General features: G+C 34.1%; 1 pseudogene; it reads right to left on the reverse strand.

Annotated features, from left to right (window-relative positions):
- Positions 1-26,136, reverse strand: part of LOC117707338 (protein kish-A pseudogene) — a 63,541-nt pseudogene extending 37,405 nt beyond the window's left edge.
- Between the last annotated feature and the right edge of the window lie 385 nt (positions 26,137-26,521).

Here is a 26,521-nt window from a genome sequence, read left to right on the forward strand (position 1 = left end):
AGCAAGTGTAATTTTGATAGTTCTGCCTTTATTTGTTACTTGGTGTTTTTCCATTTCTGCTTTTAAAATTATGTTCTGTGTATTTAGTATTTTGATTATTATGTGAAGGGAGTATTTTTTTCTTATCCAATCTTTTCTGTAAGCTTCTTGTATCTTAATAAACATCTCTTTCTTTAGGCTAGGGAAATTTTCACCTACTTTGTTAAAGATGTTTTCTGGGCTTTTGAACTAAGAATCCTCTTCTTCTTCTCTTCCTATTATTCTTATGTTTGGTCTTTTCATAGTGTCCTGAATTTTCTAAATGCTTTGTGTCATGAATATTTTACATTTCACAGTTTCTTTGACTGGTATATTGATTTCTTCTATCATATCTTCCATACCTGAGATTCTCTTTTTCATCTCCCATATTCTCTTGGTGATGCTTTTGTCTGTAGTTCTTATTCTCTTTCCTACAATTGTTCATGTCCAGAATTGCCTCAGTTTGTGTTTTTTTATTGCTTTTATTTTTCTATTCATGTCTTAGACAGATTTAATTATATTCTTCATTAGTTTGGTCATATTTTTCTATATTTATTTATATTTATTTGCTTCCTCTTTTAATGCCTTTACCTATTTTAATGTATTTTTCTGTATTTCCTTAAGAGATTTATTCATGTCCTTTTTAAGGACCTCTATAATCTTTATGAGATTGGATTTAAAATTCTCTTCTTGTGCTTCATTTTTATTAGGATATCCAGGTTTTGCTGTAGTAATATAGCTGGGCTCTGGTGGTATCCTATTGCCCTGATTGACGATTATGTTCTTACTGTCCTTTAGGCATCTTGTTTTCCCTGGTGTTGCATGGATGATCCTGTTGTCAGCAGGACTTCTCATGAAGGTTGAGGGAAACCATGGTTCAGACAATAGAGGTCAGGCTGTGTCTCAGGCAGACCTCACTCTTCAGACTGTGTCCTGGATGTACCTTACTCTGCAGGATGTTTCCCAGTTGAAAATTATTGGGATGGTGAATAGATCCAACTGGGATAGGATTGGTGGAGCACTCTTCCAAGCTGGTTAGTCTTGGGTCCCTAGGAGGTTTCCATGAGGCAGCATGACACTCTTGGGGTCTCTCCAGGGTACTCTTGAAGGAAGCCTAGAGCAAGACAATGGAGCTTGGTAGACCATGAACCACTCACTTCTCCAGGGTGTCTCAGGTGGACCAACTGAGATGGCAGGCAAATCCCACTAGGATGGATCTAATTTAATTCTAAATAGAGGTCTTATTCTCTTACAAATAAGAGTCTTAAATATAAGAGTCTCTTAATAATATAAATGGTCTTAAACATCTTTATTGCATATATTTCTATGAACATTCTGGGCTTGTGAGTCCCCATAGAAATTTCTCCTTAATTTCCAAGGTTTCTTTCTCTCTGAACACTTGTAACATTATACATTTCCTCAAGTATGTGTCTTCAAATATTTAAAAAAAATTGCCAAAAAGTTTAAATATTTTCAAATACCTCTGAACTGCATAATCTGGAACAGTTAAAGCAATAACTCGACTTCTGGTACCAATTTTGTATGTTATAATTTCTTTACTAAGAATACATTTTTTACCAAAACAACTTAAAACAGGAAATATTTATTTTTGATTATACCTTTAGAAATTTAAGACTATAGACATCTGTCTCCATTGCTTTGGGTCTGGAGAAATATAAATATCATGGTGATAAATTTTTATATCAGATGATATTTACATCATGGTAGCTAAAAATGACAGATAAGTAACAGTTTGTGCTATAATTAATTTTCTTTTAACAACAATACTCTCAGTGAGCTGCTTCTTCTACATAGGCTCCATCTTTCATAGTTCTACCATTTGCCAAGAGCCTACATAAGCTTTGAAACAATAAATAAACCAAACCATTGATAAGTTTACATATCTCCTCTTATACACCTTCTGAACTGAACTAACCTTTTGATCATCTTTAAACATAGTTTTATTGCTAACTGAGATTAGTATAAAAGACTAATATTTAAAAGTCCTGAAAATGTTTATATAAATGAAGTCATTATTGGGCATAAGTTTGAGTATCAACATACATTATAGTATATTAATTTAGATACAAGTAATACTGTATATCTAGTGAAATTACACTGAAGAAGCTATTTTTTTTTTTTTTTTTTTTTTAGTTTAGAGTAGTTATCAATTGGATATACACTCTGGGTTGCTCATGGGGGGTATATGTACTTCAGTGCTAGTATCATATTTTATTTGACTTTGGTAAAACATGCCCTTAGTCTGTGTGAATTTTTATGTGCGATGTTCCTGGAGTGTTTTGAAGGTGTTGTTTCCTTAGTTTCATCCATCAATACTAGATATTACTATCTTTCTGACTTCCTTTTTTTTCAGGGTTCATTGAGTCCGAAAAGGAGAGATTTGAGGAAGGCATCTATTTAGGGCTTAGTGTTCTAAGGTTTCTCACTCTCTGAATATTGTTCTGCTGTGGTTCTCTGTAATTATTTCCATCTGCAATGGGGGAAGTGATGATAGCTAAGCAAAACACTCATGTTCTTTATACTTCAAGTATTTTAATAGGTATGTTCTTTGGGATAGGGAAGTTTCCTTCTATACTTCTGTTAAAAAATATTTCAGTGGCTTTGAGCTAGGTTTCTTCTCTTTGATCTTTTCAAAGTGTCCAGATTTTCTGGATGCTTTGTTCCTGAAATTTTTTTTTTTTGTATTTTTTTTGATTGGGGTAACTATTTCTTCTACCTTGCCTTCAATTTCTGAGATTCTTTCTCCTATCTCTTGTATCATGTTGATGAGGCTTGCCTGTTTGAGTCCATACAATTTAGTTTTCTCAGTTTGGGTTTTCTTTAGTGATTTTATTTTTCACTGTTATGTCTTGAATTGTGTCCTTCATTTTATTATACTTTTTGCATTTTCATAGATTTAATTAATTAAATTATTCATATTTTATTTAAGGTCCTTGAATATATTTATAAGAGACATTTTGAAACTTTTATCTTAATGCTACAACTATATTGCATTTTTAGGACCTACTCTAGTAGGATTTTTGTGCTCTAGTGGAGATATATTGTTCTGTCTTTTATGAATTGTGTATTTAAGCTATGCATCTAAGCATCTGAGTATGTGATGTTTGTAGTTCTAGCTGTTAATTAGTACTATGAGAGATCAAATGAAAGATGAAAAGTAGTATATAAGAAAAAATATGTTTAAGGACATGAAGTAGTATGATTGTATCCAAGGTATATGATTAAGTTTTAGTATAAGAATGGGTGGAATTTTCTGAGTGAGAGCTACTACTTGTACTGCAGAATGAAACATTGTAAAACAGTACAGTAGACTATGTCAAAGTATTGTATGTCAAGGTATCATGGCTAAGAGTTGAGAAATGTGTATAATACACAAATTCAACATAGTTAGGAGAGATAATTGCTATGGTTTAGCAACTAATTAGGGATAATTTCCTCTGGGACTTTTTTTTTCCAAACCATAAAGGGAGATTTTTATGCTACTGGATCTTTTCTTATTTTATCTGCTTTTTCAAATGCAAATGATGCTATTATTTTAATTAATATATTGAAACCAAAGAATAATCTCAACCTGTCAGTTCAATCACAAACATATGTTCTTATGTTGTCAATGCAAGTATGTCCTGGCACTTATTTTTTCTAATTATAGGTTCTTCCAGTCATTATGTTTTAAAATACAAAAAGATCCAAACTGCTCGGATACTTTTCTTTGGGCTTTTATTTTTTTCTTTTGGTTGTTATTGTTTCTGAAAGACATCAAACTCTTTGACATCATGATCTCACTTGGAAGCTCATACTGGGGGCTTGGCATATGTTTGGAAACCTTTGTCTCTCCAAAACCCAGCAACAAACTGAATCTACATGTAGATGATTTAAGTTCTGTCTATCAAAGGAAAACAAGAGCCAGACACCAAAACATTAGAAACAGTTTTTCCCCTTTATGGTTTAAGAAGATACTCAGTTTCGAGCCAGGTTCATTTCTAAATACAGTGTGGATGAATGGCATTTTATAGCCAAAAATCCAGTAGACATTGTTAGATAGAAATTTAGTAAACAGAAATACCATGGGAAAGAGAAGATTTATATTCAATTGATAGACATAGGATTTCTCTGTGAAGGCAGGCCAGGGTGAACAGATATTATGTAGTGTACAATAAGAGATGAAAAATTTGATCAAATATGTAAGGTAATCAAATTGCAGAGTAAAGACTTTGCTAAGGTTGATTTAACAGAATTTTTGCTAATACCAGAAAGTATGGTAATAAATATTGATAGTATTTATCAGCCATCTGGCTGAGAAAAATACCCAGAAAAACTGTTGTTTGGCTGAATGAGTTAATTATGTCAATTTAGAGTGGTATGTGTGACATATTGTCTTGACAGAATCCTTAAACAGTATTTTTCACAAAATTTGTCCTAGCCTTAAGAATTTTTAGCATTTAATTACAATCAATACATGTTATTCAGTTGCATCAATATATTTGAAAGTAATTCAGAATATTTCTATAAATTATCATCTAGAAACAATTATTATTTCTCAACATAAAATGTTAATATACCTGAAAATTATATTCACTTTTAGATTCTTTTATATGTGGTAATATTTAATTTGGTCCATTTCAAAAGATGGCAATTTAATTGAGGGATGTCTTGGCAGTGCATGAGGCTCTGACTGTTTATAGCTATATAATCTGTCATGAAAAATCTGCCACCAACTCAGGATCCATGGCCTTCTTGCTGAGCAGGAGTTACTGACTGACAAGTCAAAGAGCAGTGGAGAGAAAAATGAGAGGTTGATTAATTAAGTTAGTCCAAGAAATATCATCTGAATATTACCCCAAATTAGGTGTCCTGTGTTCTTAGAAGATTCCCAAAAGAAATATATTCTTAGAAGGCAAAAATAGGCAGAGAAAATAATTTCTTCATTTATCTAAACTTTAACTGCAGGCGTCCCTCCATCTCTCCACACTCTACATTACTGTTGCTTTGGTTTCAAGTCTAGGTTAATTTCTTCTTCTTTTCTTCTTCCTCTTCTTCTTCTTCTTCTTCTTCTTCTTCTTCTTCTTCTTCTTCTTCTTCTTCTTCTTCTTCTTCTTCTTCTTCTTCTTCTTCTTCTCTTCTTCTTCTTCTTCTTCTTCTTCTTCTTCTTCTTCTTCTTCTTCTTCTTCTTCTTCTTCTTCTTCTTCTTAAATTTTTTTATTGGATATTTTATTTATATTACAGATGTTATCCCCTTACCCCATTCCCCCACCCCACCCTCTGCCCAGGAACCTCCTATCTCATCCCCCCTCCTCCTGCTTCTATGCACTCCCCACTCCCACCTCCCCACCCTCGAATTCCCCCACATTCAGTGTCCAGCCTTCATAGGACCAAGGATCTCCTCTCCCACCTATGCCCAACAAAGCCATCCTCCCCTACATATACAGCTGGAGCCATGAGTCTCTCCCTATGTGCTCCCAGGTTGGTATTTTAGGCCCTGGGAACTTCGGTTGATTGGTATTGTTGCTCTCCTCATGGGGCTGCCAACCCTTTCAGCTCCATCAGTCTTCTCTCTGACTCCTAAATTGAGAACCCTGTGATCAGTTTAATGATTAGCTGTGAGCATCTCTGAATATGTCAGACTCTGGCAGACCTCTAAGGAAACAGATATATCAGGCTCCTGTCAGCATGTACTTCTTGACATTCACATCAGCATCTATCTTTGGTGACTGCACATGGAATGGATACCCATGTGGAGTGGTTTCCAGACGGCCCGTCTTTCAGTTTCTGTCCCACACTTTGTCACTATATTTGCTCCCTTGAGTATTTTGTTACTCCTTCTAAGAAGGACTGAAGTACCCATGCTTGGACCAGAAAAGAAATTCCTCCTTCACATAATAATCAAAACATCAAATGCACAAAACAAAGAAAAAATACTAAAAGCAGTAAGGGAAAAAGGTCAAGTAACATATAAAGGCAGAACTATAAGAATTACACCAGACTTCTCACCAGAGAATATAAAAGCCAGAAGATCCTGGAGTGATATCATACAGACCCTAAGAGAACACAAATGCCAGCCCAGACTACTATACCCATTAAAACTCTCAATCAATATGGATGGAGAAACCAAGATATTCCATGACAAAACCAAATTTACACAATATCTTCCCACAAATTCATCCATACAAAGGATAATAGATGGAAAACTCTAACACAAGGAAGGAAACTACAACGTAGCAAACGCAAGAAAGTAATTTTCCAACAAACCCAAAAGAAGATAGCTACACAAACAAAATTACACCTTTAATAACTAAAATAAAAGGAAAAAATCACTTTTCCTTAATATCTCTTAACATCAATGGACTCAATTCTCCAATAAAAAGATGTAGACAAACAGACTGGATACATAAACAGGACTCAGAATTTTGCTGTATACAGGAAATGCACCTCAGTGACAAAGACAGACACTACCTCAGAGTAAAGTGCTAGAAAACAATTTTCTAAGCAAATGGTCCCAAGAAAAAAGTTGGAGTAGCCTTCTCATTTTGAATAAAATCTACTTTCAACCAAAAGTTATCAAAAAAGATAAGGAAGGACACTTTATACTCATCAAAGGAAAAAATCTACCAAGATGAACTCTCAATTCTGAACACCTATGCTCCAAATGCAATGGCACCCATATTCATAAAAGAAACTTTACTGAAACTCAAAGTACACATTGCACCTCAAATAATAATTAGTTGGGGATTTCAACACCTCACTCTCAGCAATGGACAGATCATGGAAACAGAAACTATACAGAGACAGAGTGGAATTAATTTTTTCATTCTTACTCTAGTTCATTATTGATTATGGGGACTTGGATATTAGATAGAAACCTTTGGATTTTCTTTTCAACTCTAAACATGGAATTATTTCATTCCTGAAAGTCCAAAGGCTGAAATTTCTTGTGTAAACAAGAGTTTTGAAAAGAATAATACTTCCGCTGAGGGTTCTGCTAGGGTAATTGACTGATTAGTGTCAGTGATGTAGACAGGCAGACATGTCACAAGTATATAATCAGATTATCTTAGGATACCTTCTGTCTTTTTACCCAGCATTATTGTCTTACCTGGAGCCTGACCTAACTAACTAACATTTTTGTGGGAATTATGAATCTTCTGGTTCTAACCATTCTAAGGTCTAAGAATGTAATCAAAAATCATCTGAGGCCTATTGAAAAGTTTTCCTGCTGTAACCTTCCTACATAATGTCTCTGTCAATGTAATTGAATGGTGCCTTATTGAATGTAATTCAATTGTAATTGAATGGTGATTCATGATTTTGTTTGTTCTATCCTTGTGTTAAATTCATCACACTGTTAGTACATTGGAACATGGAATTTGAGGGAACCTAAATCTGTGTTTCTGGGCCAAGATCACTCACATATGATTTGATAAATAATATACTATCTCCTTTGGGTGAAAGCTGTGTTTTACTATCTATACTTGTTGCTAGCAGAAAAAAGTCAAAAGAATGTTATTAAGAAAGCCTAAGTCAGATTAAAATAATAAAATTTTCTTTTTGAAATTTATATATGGCAAAGAATAATAAAATACAATAATACATTAAAATATCAAAGCATGGTTAAGACATAAATGCTTAGAAAATTGGCTTTTGTTTCCTTGGCATTTTGTCATGTAGTAAGAAAATCCAACTAATTAAAGAAAAAATGAAATCTCACTATATAAAAGTTCAACATAGTTTTTATAAAAAAGTCCAAGGCAATAAAAATACATTTCACCTTTCTTTTATGGGATTTTTTAAATCTCACTCAGCTGTCAATCATTCTCATTATTTTGGGCACATTTTTTAACAACCTAAATTGTTCCCACAGTGGCAGCCAAACTCAATAAGCAGTAAGCCATTGAAGACTGTGTGATTTCACTAGAGACCATAAGCAGTGGAGTGGCTTCCTATTAAGAGAATGGAGGTAAGAAACCTCAGTGGCAGCTTTCAACATAGAAGGAAAATATTCCCTGTAGTTTATCCACAACATGCTTCATCAAAACCCAAACAAACCTCTTAAAAGTCCCAAATGGCCAACAACCGCAACAAAAACCTTCCTGCTTTTCAAAAGACAGGAATTATTTTAACATGCAAAATTTTTGTACTTTGGAATGTATTGTAATTTATTCATCTATATTTGAAAGACAAAATAATTCCCTGAACAAAATGCAAATCTGTGCAGATTTGTTTTGTATCTTTTAAAATTTATGCACTATGTTTTCTAACTGGAATTATTTTCTAAGATTCTGCCTCATGACATGAAAAATAAATGCTTTGCTGATAATGATAGTTAAATTAATATATTTATGTTATAAAATTTAGATTCTTAAAAATTTTAAAAGTCATATATCTTTTATATCTCTAAACCTATACATCATCATTTTCTCTATTTGTATCTAGAACCAAATTAAATTGAATTAAATGAAGTTAAATTAAATCTAATGTATATTTTGAGGTCAAATTTCATTCCTCTAGTCGTGGTGGGACTTGGGAGAATGGAACTGATAAGTGAGGCAGAGAAAATATCATGCAGTAGCCCTTTATTCAGACAATTTATGCTCAGAGTTAACAAAGTTCACATGAGTAAACTTTTCATGGGTTCAGTTGTAGACAACCACAAAGATAAGCTGCACATGGAAAATATGTTTTTCCATGGAGGCATTTAAAGGACAGTTTAAACATTTAATTGAGTAACATCAGCAAATAATAATAAGTAATCAGAAGTAAACTCATTTTTCTTCACTACACTTGGGAGGAACATGAAAAGACATTCTATCAACACTTTTGTGGTTTGCAGAAACTAAGGTCATGTGATTTTTGATTTGTGACTTCTTAGAGTGATCTTACAAGCACTCAATTTTCATTTGACTCTATTCTGAGACTGTGTTCTGACAGCAGACTATTTCTAATAAGGTAAAATTTAAATTCACACACACACACACACACACACAGACACACACTTACTTTGGGAAAATTATTAAACTAATAAATCTAATTCAAAGAACAGAGCTTTAAACTCTCCTATTGCAAGCTCTTCACTTAAAGTGGGGAAAATAAAAATGAAATTTCCATTTAGTTTGTTCGCAACAGGATTTTAAAACTAATGTACGTGTTGATTAATGGATTATTATATAAATTTAGAATTCTCTTCTAATATTTTTTTAATTTATTTTCCTTTCTAAATTACACTTGGTGAGTTGCATTTATAGTCCTCATTTTGTCCAATTCTTCTATACTTTTTTCATATACCTTATCAAAGTGATTTTCTTTGTAGTTTTATTTCCATACTGTTGATAAAGGTATGTCTCTAAAGATTCATTTTCTTAATAATGCTTCACAAATATCTCACAAACTATATCAAGATGGGTAAATAACAAGTAACAAATCAATTATACTTCAGATTTTAAAGCTGACTGCTATTAAAGAAATTAGTTTCATGAAAAAGCCAGTGACATTAGTGTTTACATCCAAACTATATGTAAAATACTGAGAATGACAAATATAAAATGTGAATTGCCTTTAAGGTCCAAATTAATAAACAAAGTAACAGCATATTATTTGACTCATCTTAATATATAAAGACAAATGTTAGAAAATTATAATATTGTGTGTGTTTTTCAGAATGATCAAAGTAAATCATCATGTTCCATGTAATTAATGCTTACAATCTATTTTCCTATCTCAAATTATATTGTTCCATTTATAAACATTGTATTCATAGAGTGTGTGTTTTTCAAATCCAAGTACAAAGAATACTTAAAAATGTTAAAGTAGGTATTCTATTTTTTTATTCCATAAGAAACACAAGCTTTTGTAGACAGAATAGTAATACTCTTAAATAAAATTAGCAAATAGTTTTTGCAGTCCATAGTTTAGATTGTTAGTTTGTTGCTTTTTTAAATAAATAAATATTTGTATATTAAAAATAAGATAGAGCATATGTTTTTGTACCAGGCATAGTTTAGATTGTTAGTTTGTTGCTTTTTTAAATAAATAAATATTTGTATATTAAAAGTAAGATAGAGCATATGTTTTTGTGTCAGGAATCAAGACTAGATTATCCCAGGTGAGATGGCTCCGGAACATCCCTGAGAACTCAACATAGTCGTATTCAAGGCAGTGGTTGCTCTCATAAAGAATACAAAGTAGAATCTGCAAGGAAATGAAGTCTAAAGTAGCCATTATGCAAGCTGCCAAGGGTTGTGAGCTGTCAGTCACAGATAACCCAGGACATGACTAATTGCCTGGGTTATAGACTCTGACAACATTTGTGAAAAGAGCTTAAGTAAGCTTTGTGTTTGTTCACATGGGTACTCCCTAGCTAAAACATAGCCAGATTCCCTATGTAAGTGTCCACTATAAACAATATATATTTACTCATTATGCAAATTGAACCAATATCATCTTTAAGTTTTTGAGAATATTCTGGAAAACTTTAAACATCACACCAGGATCATATTCCTAAATATGTCATTAACATAACTGTGGTTAGCCCACTTTTTATAACTTCATATTTCAGTATTGGTGATGTTTATTTTCAAGGTATGAAGGAATATATTTCATAGTTCACAAATGTTATGTTCAATGAACTTATTGGAAGTGATTTTATATATGCACTGTGGTAACTTTACTAAATCTCTTTTCAAGTTACTTTTAAATGTCCAAATGAAATTTATATAAAAATTGTTTCCTTAGAATGAATTACCAGTGGGTTTTGAGGTATACTGAGACACCCATTCTTTATCAGGGATATGGTGGTTTGGCCACCAGTGGAGAAAATAAAATATCAGTAAAAGTGTATGTATTATTAAAAGCTTTGATCTTTATAAATTGTGGCTGAGAGTCTGGAAAGTGAGCATTTAAGACATTTTTTTTTAATTTTCTACAAGAAAAAGGTGAATTATTGTTATTGTTTACTTAAGTGGTGTTGACTTAACAATCATTTGCAAATATGTGTGGGGAAAGGAGTCAAGTTGTTTGCACTCATGCTTGTTACTAGTGGTTAGAGATTATCATCAGATGTCTTCCTCTTCCTACCTTAATTATTGAGAAAGGGTTTCACAGAATCTCTGTCTTGCTGTTCTGATGAGATCAGCATTACAACCAGTCCCTGACATCTACCTGCCTTGGAGTGATGAATATATCTAGCAGACTCTATCCCTAGATTAGGATGAACATAGCACAATCTTCTATATTAGTACAAACATGGATGATTTTACAAAACCAATATTAGGAACTTTTAAAATGCTTTGTTAATAAGTGAATAATGTCACACACTAGGAAATATTCAGTGAATCTAAATTTGGAGATATTAATGTTCCAAGTACTATTTATGTTAAGATTTAAGATTTGAGTGCTATACCTTGATCATACATGATAGATCATTTTTGTTTGTTGTTTGTTTGTTTGTTGTTCTTGTTGTTGTTTGTAGTGGGAAATTTTAGAAAAAATGGTGCCGGTGGTCCTTTTAGTTCCAGGCTGCCACCATGCTCCAGGTCTATGTTCCCATACTAATGGTGGCAGAGGAGTCAGCCCAGGAGCTGGTTCCACGAGACCGTAGTGTGGCTGCTGTCTCTGCCAGTCAGCTCTGTGAAGTCTATGGCTCTAAGAATGGCTCAAGGGTCAACTCTGCTACCCCCATGTAGTAGATATATTTTTCCAGTACCCAGTAGAAAGAAGACACTTAATGCTTAAGATTGTCCAACAGATTTATATATTAGCAAATACTCAATACACAAGATGCCCACATAATTAGAATTGTAAACCCCATTACCTAACCTTGATATGAATAACTGCTAAAGACACAAGTATAAAATCTCCTGCCATTTTTCCTCTCCTCCTCCTTCTCTATTTTCCTTTCTTGTTCCTCTTCCTCCCAACTCCTAGCTCCACCTACCTCTTCTACTGCCCAGTCACTGAGCTTCACTACAAATACAATGGGCAGGAAAGGTCATGCAACAGTTGATTGCTTGTTTTGTTTTTTGAGAACCTTGATTTTTGTTTTCAAATTGCTGCATGAATTTACATTGTCACTGGAAGCATAAGAGTTTCTCTTTCTCTAAATCTGCTCTCATGGTTGTTATCTTGATGACAACCATTCTAACTAGGGTTAGATAAAATTTCAAATGTGTCTTGATTTGAATTTTTCTATGAAGGCTAAGAATGTTGGACGTTTTTTCACATATTTGTTAACCATTTTTGCTTCATTTAAGATGTGTCTATGGAGTCCAGAATCCCATTTGTTAATAAGCTTTGTGCATTTAACATTCACAGCTCTATATATTGTAGATGTTAAGGCATTATCTGTGGTAGAGTTGGCAAAGAACACTTAACACTTTATAATGTGTCTCAGTACTCTGATGACTGTTATGTGTACAGAATGTTTATAATTTCACCCTGTCTCACATGCCAGTTACTGGATTTAATGTCTGTGTTATTGTAGCAACTTACAGAAAGTTCAAGCAACTTACAGAAAGTTCAAGCAACTTACAGAAAGTTCAAATTACTGTATATATAAATTTCAGGACTTATATGAAGATCTTGAACTAATGTATAGTTTTTTCAGGGTAAGAGATATGAATGAAAATTATAAGAAAATGAGGTAGTTTAATTTGAAGATAAATGCAAAAGACTATAGCCCAAGTTTCCCAAAACATCATGTTTAAATGTAATGACAATTTCCTGTAAGTTTAGCAGTTATGGAACAAAAGAATGCCAGAAATAAAGACACATTTTAAGTGGCAACATCAGGCAGACATGTAACAGAAATGTAGGGAAATACTTTCATGAGATTTCATATGTTATTGATGCCATTTTTAGCCTTCTGTTTGATGACAACGTGTAGTCTGCATTCCAAATATTTGACATGTGTCTCAGAGATTCTTTATAGGTCAGAAACCCTACAAAGAAGCCTATTAAAAAGGTGAAAGTCCTCTATACAAAAACTTAAGGCATTCAAGTGGGAAATTATTGAGTACACTTGAGCATGATAAGAGTGCTCATGCTCATAAGTAGGCAGGATTCACTTTGTGGAAGTAGCTATTTTATAATACACTATATACAGATTCAATGCAAATTTGGTTTTGCTGTCTTAGAACTGAATTTCCTTGCTTTGCTATTAGTCTGTGTAGGTATTTGTCAGTAAAGTAAGTTTCATGGATGAAATCAGTAGCTGATATCTTGTTTCTTAATTCATCCAGTTACTCTGTTTTTTCTTATAGTGAGTTGAAATCATTCTCTTTAGGTTTATTGCTGATAGTGTTGTATTAATGTCTGTGCTTTTGTTGGCTGCTGCTCTAATTGGTAATTAACAGTTAGCTCACACTCCCTGCCCAATGTCATTAGGAGCTTGCTGGTTTACTATGTTGAACAGGACAGATTCCTTTGTTTCTTTCCTCTCTTAACATTTACTATTTTCTGCAGTCTAGAGAAAGAGGAGTCACTCTTCTTCCTCTGTGTATAGTATTCTTTTAAGTATTTATGCAGTAGTGACAGGGCTGTCACAAATTACCATAGGTTGTGATTTGTTATAGTAGCTATATTTGTGTATCACTTTAAAAAGACAGCTTTGCTAGATATAGCAATCTTGGTTGACAGGTACTTAGTTTCAGAGCTAGAAATATGTCATCCCATGTTTTCCAGGCACTAGCATTGCTGTAGAGACAATGGATATTATTGTGATGTATTTTTCTTTGTACGTGAGTTGACACTTTTATATTTCTACTCTCTTTCTACTCTGTATTTCTAGTTTAAATGTATTTTGTTTACTTTGCAATTTTACATCTTGTATATAAAACCATCATCATTTTTTTTTATCATATACAGTTGATGTTTTAAATAGTTCTTGTTTAGCCGTACCCTTCCCTGGATTGGGAACTTTTCTGATATAATTTCATTGATGATGTTGTCTATGATCTTAAACTTTAGTCTCTATTTTTGTACCATATGGATTCTTTTATTAAGAATATTTTTTTCACATAGTATATTCTCATTATGCATTTCTCTTTTCCTACTTCTCATAGTTCATCCCTACCCACTTCCTGTCCAGACTCTTCAGCTCCCATCCCCACCCCATGTATCCATGACAAGACATTTCATTTCCTTTTCCAAGGGAGACTTATCTGCAACCTCTGTGGTTCTATGGTGTGATTTAACAATCAAATTTATATCTAATATCCATATATAAGCAAATATGCAATATTTGTCTTTCTGTGTGTGGGTTTCATCACATTGGATCATTTCTTTCTAGTTCGGTCCATTTACCTGTGAATTTTATAATTTCTATTTTTCCAGTTTTAAATGTCTAAGCAATGCTCCATTACATAAGCATACTGCATTTTCTTTATCTATCCCTCTGTTGAGGAACATCTAGATTGCTTCCAATTTCTGGCTACTATGAAGAGAACAGAAATTAACACAGTTGTGCAAGTACCTCTGTGGTAGAATGAAGAGTCCTATGTATGTATGCTCAAGAGAGAATAGCTGGATCTTGAGTCTATCTAATTCCCATCTTTCTGAAGAACCAACTTACTGTATTCCATAGAAGGTGTACTAGTTTACATTCATAACAGAAATTGATGCATGTTCTCCTATCTCACATCCACACCATTCACTTTTTACTAGTATAACTCCATAGTACAATTTGAGGACCAGGACAGTGATACATCTAGTTGTTCTTTTATCATGCATGATTGTTTTAGATATTCTAATTTTTGTTTCTATTTGAAGATGAAATTTGTCCTTTCAATATCTCTGTATATGTTCTTTAGATTTTTTTCCTCTACACTTCATTTTTTATTTTTCTGGTCTTCTGGTGAGTTTTCTTAAACTTGGTTTATGTTTCTGGGCTCTGTTTAGGGAGGAAGCTCAGTATAGTAACAGACAGGTTTCATTTGACTACAACAGAAATAACGATGTACTTCACCTATATCCCTAGTAAAGTTCAGGGACAGTAGCACTAGGCTACTGAATGGGAAAATTAGCTTATAGATTTTTATAGGCAGCATGATTAATAAGGAAGTAATAAAATGGAGAGAATGGGCATATAGAAACAAAGGCTGAAGTGTGAATGAGATGGAAGTAATTCTCTTATAGGCATGAGAATACAGAACACAGAGGAAGTATGAGAGAACAGATGCATGGAAAAGGACAGTCAAGATCCTAGTCATTTAAGACATGAGACAATACAGCTACAAAACTCTTGTTAAAAATGTAAACAAAATAAAAATAAAATGAACTGAAGATATGATAATATCAATCAGTACTCCTTCTGGGATGGATTTTGCAGTTTATTCTCTAGCTTGGGGGGGGGGGGTGTGCTATCCTTAGCAAAGCAAACAAATTAGTTATGTTTGTCCTCCCTGCTGACCATATCTTTATGGTCAGCATGACTTTTCAAGTTTGCCACACTCCATATTCCCAGCACACGTAGCCTTCTTTATGCTGTGTCAACCACACTTTTCCTTGGGCCTCTGGAAAGTGCAAAAGACCTCCTGTGTTTGGCTGATGTATATTTCCTTCCTATCCCAATTGTGATTATTTTAAAAATTAATATTCTATTTTTTTCTGATGTACTATAATAATTGCCTGAAAATACTAGAGACTACCTAGCTGAAGACATTTTTTCATGTCTATGAGCTGCTGATGTAGGTTGTGGCAGGGATAGTGTCTTCTCAGATTAGCAATCCTGGACTGTTCTTTGAAAGTTCCAGCTTCAGGTTCTCAAGCATGGTTGTTGCAGTCTCCATAGCCCATGTAGCTCCCACCTATCTTGCTTTATTGTGTCTACAACTGGTAGTGTCTCTATAGCTGGGCCAGTTCTTCCATGCTTTCAGTGCTAATATACAGGAGGAGACAGTACATACATGGCTAGGCATGAGCAACACTATGTGTGCACTCATTTGCAGCCTTGTCTCTGCATAAAATTCTGTAGCTTTTGCTTCATTTTTTTTAGCTGTTTCTTTCAAAAGACTAGTGTTTATTTTTATCTGGACTCTTCATCCCTTGGTCAAACAGAAGTAGCTTCTAATCTTCTATCCCTCATTATGTCACAAACACACACACACACACACACACACACACACACACACACCTCTGGAATTATTTTGAATATAAAAGAAGCTATATAAAACTGAAAAGTTACATACATTGCTTCCAAATAATATTGAGATTTTGATGCTGTCACTGCAATGTAGATATTAATATTTTACTGGAATTAATATCCACATAACTCATGCTTGTTTGTATAAGCAAATTTTTAATTGGATATAATCAATCTCCATCCCTGTACAAAAATGAAAAAGCAATCAAAGTTTAGTATCCAGGTATGTTTTTGTTTATGTATACAATAGTTAAGCTTATTTACTTTTACTTTAGAGGGTTTCCAAAATACGTCGAGGTGTTGAATGGCAGCTATTAAAAGCACAATGTTGCTTTTCATTCAAAACTTATCAAAAAACAATTGGAAATATTTTCATTACTTACCAAGGAGAGAAAGAAAGCCAGTGACAGATATAATAATGAAGGGTATACACTGACTGATTATAATGGAAATCAATGGAGTCTAATTCATTTTCTATCATATGAAGACAAGGAGCATCCAGTGGCAGAAAGACAATGAACCAGAAGTAGATAGCAACATATTCAGTACACAGAATCTGAGAGGGCCAAATGGTGACTGGAAAGGGAAAAGGATTAAACTCAAATCTTGTTAAATATTTAACACTAAAATCCTTCGAACATTGTTTAAAGTCTTCCCTTTTAGTTAATTATTTGCTTATAATCAGATAGGAGCTATTACAATGGATGTTTGCTTGGCATTTGGAAAGGCACTGTGTGTGGAACCTCTAAATAAAGACTTCTATATTTGGAGGGAATTATTCTAAATTAATTCAAGAAAGAATTCACAGGGTATGCATTTTGACAGTATTCTAGTGCACCTGCTTAGAAAGTTTTTTTTTTCTTGTATAAAGGTGTCTGCTATTTGCTTACTTTGTGGTAAGTAATTCCATGAATCTATAATGAAACTGTCAGATTCGCTTTTTTCTTGTAGCATTATAATGCTAATAGAGCAGAGAAAACAGAATTAAAACTCTTTTTGGACTGAACATCACTACATTTGACATCTATATAGTCTGATAAATATAGCACCAGATTGTCTGAGGAAATGCTCTCATACCTTAGCTTTGGAACTTAATCCTAAGGAGCATCTGTATAAAAGTATTGTATGGCAGTTAGACATTTGTACTATGAAAGACATTTTTCTTTCATCTGTATGGATAGGAGAAGACTGTTGATAAATAATAGAATTAACATTGGAAAGTGATATGTCTAATTGTTTACTTGATTTCTTACTTCTAAAATTCTTTCATTAATATGTTGTCCTTTAAAAGCTTTAATTGAAACTGAGATATGACAATATCTAACAGAGGCTATGCTAGGAACTCATTAGCTATTTATAATTTTTAATTTACCAATGGATTTTTCAAATTATTTTTGTAAAATATAACTGTAAGTGTTTTTACTGTTCATCATTTTGAGAAAACATTAGTGATAGAGAACAGAAGTTTAACTTTTACAAATATAAAATCTGCTCAAACTTAAGCAATAGAAATAATTCTTACTCACCTCAGCATAAAAGTTATATAGATGAGAAAAATACAAAGCAATGAAGAATAAGCTTTATAGTTCCTGTTTAGTTGTATGTCACAAAATGGACCTTCACATTGAGGTTTAGAAGTAACTAGAATAAAATATCTGAGAAAATACCAGAACATCTAATCAGAATTTATTTTCTCCATATTTCTTTTTTCATTGTAGGTTATCAACCAAAAATTGCAATTTTCCCTATGTATAAGAATCATATTGGCACATGGAGGCAACCAAGCCATTAATAAATCTATAAAATGCAAGAAGAACTTAGAAGTTTTAAAATTTATTGTGTAATTTTTATTTGTATGTTCATGCTATGTATTTCAAGCATATCCATTCTCAGCTTCATCTTCCAGTTTCTGTCATATACTCCCAACATGTCTTTCTCCCAAGGTACTACATCTTTGTAAAATCATCATTGCTGCTCATTATGGTCATCCCAATGAAGGTTTATATAGCATTTGTTGATTGTCTTAGTGATGGCTTTTTTTTTTTAGCATTTTCATATATACACATACCATACTGTTGTCATATGCATCCTCCTTACTCTTGTCCATCATCCTTCCACTTCTACTAATCTTTCTGATTCCCATTAACCCCTCTTTTAATTTCAAATCCTTATTATTTATGACTTTTCAAATTTAGTTTTGGTCTTGTCATTCTTTAGATCTTGTTGATTCAGTCATATTGGTAAAGAATCATGGATGTACCTTCCTTGAGATTTCTAGGAGATGGCACCTAATGAATGTTGAGAGAGGGAGGATTAGTCTCTCCCAGGGATGAACCTCCTGAGTCATCATCCAATAAGAAGTGGTAAGCCCTAGATCACATACACATAAGCAAAACTGAATCGACTCAGCAGTTTGTATGTTTATATTTAGTGTATATGTAACAATATATGTAACAATAATTTCAAATAATGAGGCCAACAATTTGAGAGCAGTGAAGTGGAAGGGACATAAAGGTGATAGATGATGAAGAGCATGGGAGGAGTAGACAGGAAGCAGGGAAGGGAGTGATGTAATTCTATTTTAATTAAAATAAAAATCAATAATTTGGGGAGATAGCATGAGTTTATTTAAGGACACATGAAAGGTAATTGATTATTTACAAGCATGAGCTCCATGACAGTCATTTCATATAAAGATTATATCTCCCCATACTATACTGACTTTTAAGTGCCTTAAATACTTGTAGAGGGGTGGACTTTGTGAGCTTATCTCTGTTACTACCATTGCTTGGTTATAGATTCTGAAGAAGGTGGAGCTTCTACTCCACCCTTCCCATGACAGAATATTGACAGGCCCAGTCTTGCACAGGTCTTCCAGAGATGACCTCAACTTCTATGGAATCAATACTAAAAAGAGTGAAGTCATGCTCTGCAGACAACATTCTGCGTCTCTCTACTTCTTCCTCTTACACTCTTTCCTCCATCACTGTTACATGCTCTCCAAGCCTTGGAGGGGGTGATACTGGAGTCCCATTTACAACTGAGCTTCTAACAACTTTTATTCTTAGCACTTTGATCAGCAATGTGGGTTTGCAGTTACCCACTTCAAAAAGGAACTTGTCTGATCAAAGTTGATGGTAACACTAGTAAGGTATAGACAGCAAGTAAATCTTTTAAAAAGTTATTATTTGGGTCAGAGAGATGGCTCAGCAGGTAAAGAAGCTAACCAGAAATCCAATGAGCAAAGATTTTTTTCTGGAACCCATATAGATAGCTGGATGTGGTGTACATCTGTAATCCAATAATTCTATTACATGGGAGACAAAGACAAGACTCAAGAGAATTATGCAGAATCTCACAGAGCAGTTAGTTTGGAATATTCAGCTTACCATCAGCAGTAATAAGAGAAATTGTATCCCAATCAAGTGGAAGAATGTGAAAACTAACTCTTGAAATTTACTGAGTGTTCTCTGTACATTCTTTATGGCATGTATGCCCATGTAGTCCCAATCCCCACTCTTCTTCAAACATACATGCACACACAAACACACACACACACACACACACACACACACACACACACACACACACACACAGACACACACACACTAGAGAGAGACAGAGCAAGAAGAGAGAGTGAATACATATTTAAAGCCATTTCATTTTGATAAAATTTATATATAGTGGTATTATTAAGTCTTAAGAGTCGAATGTATGAGTTTCAAAATGAAATATCTTTGTAAACATCCTTTCCAAGCTATATAACATTTCCATTCAATCAGAATATATCTCACATGCCAGTCCACTTCTCTTTCTCTATTAGTTATCCCTTCCTGATTTGAAGTCATTAAAAAGGATTTTAAAATCATTATAATTTCACTTTTATTGTTTGATGGTTTTATACATCTACACTCTCTCATACACACATCCACATGTATACACACTGCACATTTGTGATTTTCAGCTCCCCAATTCTTTTGCTCAACTTCTAATCTTACAGTGGATCCTGTTTTCTCAACAAGACCCCTCTTCTTTTCTTTCATGTCTTCTTACTTGTTGCTTGACTGTACTGCAGTTACCTGTCTGTGCTTGGGTAGGATGTTGTCCACTGAAACATTTGTTGTCTTATTTGAAATCAAAAGTAGAGAGGAGCTAAGCAGGTGTTCATGCAGAGAAATGAACCACAAAGAGGTGGGCAAACCAGTTCAGACTGACTTCATCAACCTGGATGAAGATTTGGGGAGTCTGATGCTAGGTAGTTTACTGACAGTATATTTAATTAGTACAATTTTGGGGAAAATGTTTCCTCATATAATACAATCTTCAGTGCACAAAGAAATATAATTTCATAGAACTCAACTCTGAGTACATGTTGTTTCTTCTAAGAAAATGGGTTCTAGAGAAAGGCTACATGTATTAAATTAAAGGCCCAGAGAAGGATTTGGCTTGTTCTCAGCCATACAAATAATGAAGAGCACATATTGGCTATTAGACAGTTCTGGTCCTGCTTATGGAAGATGGTAGAGCCTCTGGCTATAAGATAATGTAAGGTTCATTTTGTCTATTAGTTATCTATGGTTCTGGTTGTGGTTGCTTTGGGAAGCCCCTGGCTATAAGGGTCATTTAGATTATTGACCACCTCTGTCCTGGTTGTAGGAATTTAATATAACCTGGACCAATAGATAAAATAGACCACTAGGCAGCTCATCATGTCCAGCTACCAGCTTTCTGCATGGAAGAATAGGTTTTATGTCCATTCCATTGAAAAGACAATCCTGTGTGCTTAACTCCTGGTTTCTCTGGAGATCTGTGCACAGGACCTTTATACTGTGCTCCTAACACAAGAATAATCTTATCTTTATAACGCACTCAGAACATTAATGCATGTGTGTTACTTTTCCTTCTCTCTCTCCATTTATCTTACATTTACCTTTATGAAATAGCTTCAAACTTTACTTTCTTATTTGCCAACACTATCTTACTTCTCATTTTTAGTTTATCATCCCCTTTATAAATATATTGCTCTGAAGTTGATGTGTATCATTTCAAAACAAACTTGCATAATTACATATATATGAAATATCAATGTTAAATTTTAGGAGATATTAAATTTTGGGAACAAAATATGTTTCCTTATTGAACATAGCACATGCTTTAGTTAATATTTTAATGTTTCTTCCATTTTATACATTTTTTTTTTTTTTTTTTTTTTTTTTTGGTTTTTTGAGACAGGGTTTCTCTGTGTAGTCCTGGCTGTCCTGGAACTCACTCTGTAGACCAGGCTAGCCTCGAACTCAGAAATCCTCTTGCCTCTGCCTCCCAAGTGCTGGGATTAAAGGCGTGTGCCACCACCGCCCGGCCTATACATTTGTTATTAGCATATTATTGTTAGCATATTATTGTTCATTGGAATTTTAGTCTCTTTTTCAGGAGTGTTTTATATCTAATGCATTATTGGAATTTTAAGACAGTAAGAAGAATGCTGGCCTCAGCTAAGGGCTTCAGACTTCTTTTTCCTCATGCTTTGCTCTTATCTCTAATGTAACTACTATGGCCTGTCAGGATTTTGCATCTAAATTTGCAGACAAATATGGTTTGGAAGATTATGAGCATGGTTTTGAAGTGCTGCAGACTTTAATCAACTTGAGCAAAGAAAGTATTTACTTAATTTAGGGGTCTGGGCAGAAACCTTGGAATATAAAGAAAGAAAGAAAGAGAGAGAGAGAGAGAGAGAGAGAGAGAGAGAGAGAGAGAGAGAGAGAGAGAGAGAGAAAGAAAGAAAGAAAGAAAGAAAGAAAGAAAGAAAGAAAGAAAGGAAAGAAGACTGTTTCCTGACAGAAAAAGCAAGAATCTGCTGGGGTTTTTTTTCAGTCCAGAAGACTGAATGTTGCAGTTTGTCCTTTGTCTATGTTGGAGTCTCAAAGAAATAGGAATGCCTTAGCAGCAGGATAGATACAATTCCAGTAGGAGTGAGGGCACATAAGCAAAACAACAACAATAAAACCACCAAAACAAAACAACAAGTTTCTTTCTGCCATGCCCTTTTATGTGGGTTGCAGTTAGAAAGATGATGCTTCAGACCTCAAAAGGTCTAGACCTATGGTTTTTCTTCCCACTTTAAATAACTCAATTAAAAATAAATAAATAAAAGGAACATTCACAGTGTGCCCAACTACTTGGGTTTTAGTTGATTCCAGATTCAATCCAGTTGACAATGAAAATTAGCCACCACAAACTCCATAAAAATTTTATTCTGCAGGTCACCGTGTCTGTTAATACTGACGTTGTTCTATCTTGTTTATACATACACTTCTTTTTATATTGTTACTTGCTTATCTGTATTTGTTGATGCTCTGTTTACAATAGCAAGAAAATACTAGAATCTGCCTAGATACCTATCAATAGGTAATAGAAGTCTGGTACAAATACACAGTGTAGTTTTATTCTGTCATGGAGAAAAATTAAAAATTTAAGAAAACAGATAAATTTGGAGATTATCATATTATGTAAGAAAACCAAGACTTAATAAATACTATCTGCATGTCATCTTTCACATGCATATACTAGCTTTAATGTTCTGTTGGTGTGTGTATGTGTGTATGAGTGTGTATATGCATATGTGTGTTAGAGTGAGTACGTGTGTCTGTTTGTGTATGTTTCTGTGTGTATAATTTTTTAGGAACTATTGCATTAATTTTTTAGACCAGCTGAGTGTGGTTCTATTCTAGGTCTCTAGAATATAGTCTCCAGTTCCATCTAACCTATGTCACGCATGGGCCCACACTCATGCCATGAGCTTCAAATTAAAGCAGATACGCTGGTCAAGCCCAAATGCAGTATTGACATATCCTGAAGAAAGAGCAGTTCAAAGGGTAATGTGGCCAGATAGGTGTCCATATTTCTTTTTGGTATCCTTCAGAGTACCTTTCTACACCAAAAACAAAACAAAACAAAACAAACAAACAAACAAACAAAAAACCCCAAATGAAACAAAAAACAAAACCAGGGGTGAAAGATCCATGCAGTCTCTAGTTCAACCTTTCTCTGTCAGCGAGCTGTGTGAATGTTATCTTCAGCAAGGCAGCCACACTGTTAGTTTCCAGAGGGCAATCCTCTGTCCTAGCATCAGTCTAGTATGTTTGGGGATCTCCATGGGACCCCCTTAGACAACAAGTCAACCAAATGTAACCCAGTTCCAGCATTGGGAGCCTTTCCTAGCTGCAAGAGATGGACAGTCCAGAATCTGTATCCCGTTACTAGGAGTCCTTATTAGTACCACCCTCAAAGATTCCAGAAAGATCCCACTGAATTAGGCTTTCATTGAGCTTCCCCAGATGCCCCTTTGTTAATTGGTACCTTTTAAAAACTTATCAATTTGTTTATTTTTTTCTAATTTTGTGCAGTACAGGTTTTAAAGTATGTCCATATTATTGTCTGTATTTCCTTGGTATCTGTTGTTATATCTCCCTTTTCATTTCTGATTTTATTAATTTGGTTATTCTTTCTTGGTTTATTAGTTAGTGTGAATAAGGGTTTGTTTATCTTGTTGATTTTTCTCAAAGAACCAACTTTTTTTAAATTAAATGTTTGTATTGTCATCTTTGTTTCTATTTCATTGATTTTGGCAATCATCTTCATTATTTCTTGCCACATACTTCTGTTGGATATGCTTATTTCTTTTTGTGTTAGAGCTTTCAGGTGTGCTGTTAAGGTGCTAGCCAGAGACCTCTCCAATATCTTTATGAAGCCACTTAATTTTATGAACTTCTAGTGCCATTTTCATCGTGTCCCACAAGCATGCTTATGCTATATTATGCTATATATTATGCTATATATTCATTTTAATTGAATTCAACAAAATCTTTAATTTCTTTTTTATTTCTGTGTTGAACCATTTTTTTTTTTCTATTCTGTCGAGAGATGTCATGGAACTCATGTAGAGTTTCCATGAGTTTGAAAGCTTCCTGTGTTTTTGTTGTTGTTGATATCCAGCTTTAATCTGCGGTTGTTATGCTGGGTATTTATTGATATCCAGGTTTAACCTGATAGGATGCAGGATGCTATTTCAATGTTCTTATAGCTGTTGAGATTGGCATTTGTCCAAGTATATGGTCAATATTGTAGAAAGTTTTATGAGATGATGAGAAGAAGGTATATTCTTCTGTGTTTGGGGAAATAGTCTGTAAATATGTGTTAGGTCTATTTAATTTAAAACATTTGTTAGCTCCGGCGTGTATAGTTAGTTTTGTGGTGCTGAACTGTCCATTTCTGAGAGAGGGTTTTTAAAGTCTCCCACCAGCAGTGTTTGAGGATCAACATATGATTTAAGCTATAGTAATGTTCTTTTACAAATGTAGGTCCCCGTGTGTTTGCTGCAAAAATTTTAAGAATTAAAATGTCATTTTGGTGGATTTTTTTTGATAAGTATATGTTTTTCCTCATCACTTCTGATTAGTTTTTATAATTTATTATTTTTGACATTAAAATTGTCATTAAATGACATGATATTAAAATGGCTATACCAGCTTGTTTCTTGTCTCCATTTGTGTAGAATATACTTTTCTAACCTGTTTACCCTGAGGTAACGTCTATCCTTGATGTTGACATGTGTTTCTTGGATGCAAAAGAAAAATGCATCCTGTTTTCACATCCATTCTGTTTGTCCTTTATTGGATAACTGATACCATAGATATTGAGAGATATTAATGACCAATGATGGTTGATTTATATTTACTTTCTTGTTGCTGCTGTTGTTATTGTTATGATTGTGAATGTGAGTATGAGTGTGTGTGTGTGTGTGTGTGTGTGTGTGTGTGTGTGTGAGAGAGAGAGAGAGAGAGAGAGAGAGAGAGAGAGAGAGAGAGAGAGAGCGAGCTTCTTTTGGTTGGTTTTGTTGGTGTGAAATTATTTATTACCTCTGTGTCTTGGGTGTAATTAACCTTACTAGGTTGATGTTTCCCTTCTGGCATTTTCTGTAGTATTTATAGATAAATATTTTTAAATGATTTTTATTAGGAAATATTTTATTTTCTCCATCTCTGGTGATTAAAGTAGTCTTGTTTGGCATCTCTAGTTTCTTCGAGTCCAACTCTACTATCTCATAGGGTGTCTATTGAGAAGTTGTGTAATTCTCGTAGGTTTGCCTTTATATCTTGCTAGGTCTTTTTTTAAATTTTTTTTTTGTTTCTTATCTTTAGTGGTTTTATAATTATGTAAAAAGAGGACTTTCTTGTCTACACCTATCTGTTTGGTGTTCTGTAAACTTCTTGTACTTTTATAGGCATCTCTTTCGTTAGGTTATACAAGTTTTCTTTTATAATATTGCTGAAAATATTTTTAGAGTCTTTGAGGTAGAATTCTGCTTCTTCATCTATTCCTATTGCTCTTAGTTTTGCTCTTTTTTTATGTTGTTGCAGATTTCCTGGATATTTTATGTCAGAAATTGTATAGATTTAATATTTTTGTTTGACTGCTGTATCTATTTTTTCTCTTGATTGTTCAATCCCTATGATTCTCAATTCTGTCTCTTGTATTATGTTGATGAAGCTTTATTCTATAGTGTCCATTAGAATTCCTAAAGTTTTTATTTTTATATTCCCTCAGTCTGTGATTTCTTTATTGCACCTATTTTTATGTCTTGAATATATTTTACTCATTTCTTTTGTCTGTTTCTTCCTTTCTTCCTTGCTTGCTTCCTTCCTTCTTCATTCCCTTTGCTTTTTTTTTTTTAAAGAGGGATTTAGTTTCTCTAGTTGTTTGTTTTCATTTTCTTGACTTTCATTCAGGGATTTATTCACTTCCTCCATTTGTTTCTGTTTTCATGGATTTTTTAAAAGGGCTGTATTCACTTTCTCTTCTATGATCTCTATCATCTTCTTGCAGATAGTTTTATGCTCATTTTCTTGTGTTTTAGCTATGTTGCCATATCCAGTGCCCTCTGTAGTAGGTTTGCTGGGCTCTAGTGGAGACATATTGTGCTAGCATTTATTGATTGTGTTTTTATACAGGTGTCTAGGCATTTGGGATTGGGATGGCTATATGTCGAGGTACTGCTTTCTGGAAGTTCAGCGGGGTATGGTTTGTGGGATCCGCAGGAGGCACAGACAGGTGGACAAGGAGGCTGTAGCCAATGAGATAGGATCTGTTGGAAGCACTGAGAGAACAGAGATTATCTGCAGGCAATCTTCCTGGCACTTCCTTAGGTTTGTCATCACAAACTGGAGGCTGGGACAGTGGGACGACTTTAGGGAGATTGGCAAAGAGGGCATGGTCTGTGTGATTCACATGAGGCAGGGAGACCGGGATGGGAGGCTGTAGTGTTCCTTTGAGGCACTAGGGATAAGCCTGGCCTTCTGG

This window comes from Arvicanthis niloticus, chromosome 4 (assembly GCF_011762505.2).
Source record: "Arvicanthis niloticus isolate mArvNil1 chromosome 4, mArvNil1.pat.X, whole genome shotgun sequence".
In the NCBI taxonomy this organism is placed as follows: Eukaryota; Metazoa; Chordata; class Mammalia; order Rodentia; family Muridae; genus Arvicanthis; species Arvicanthis niloticus.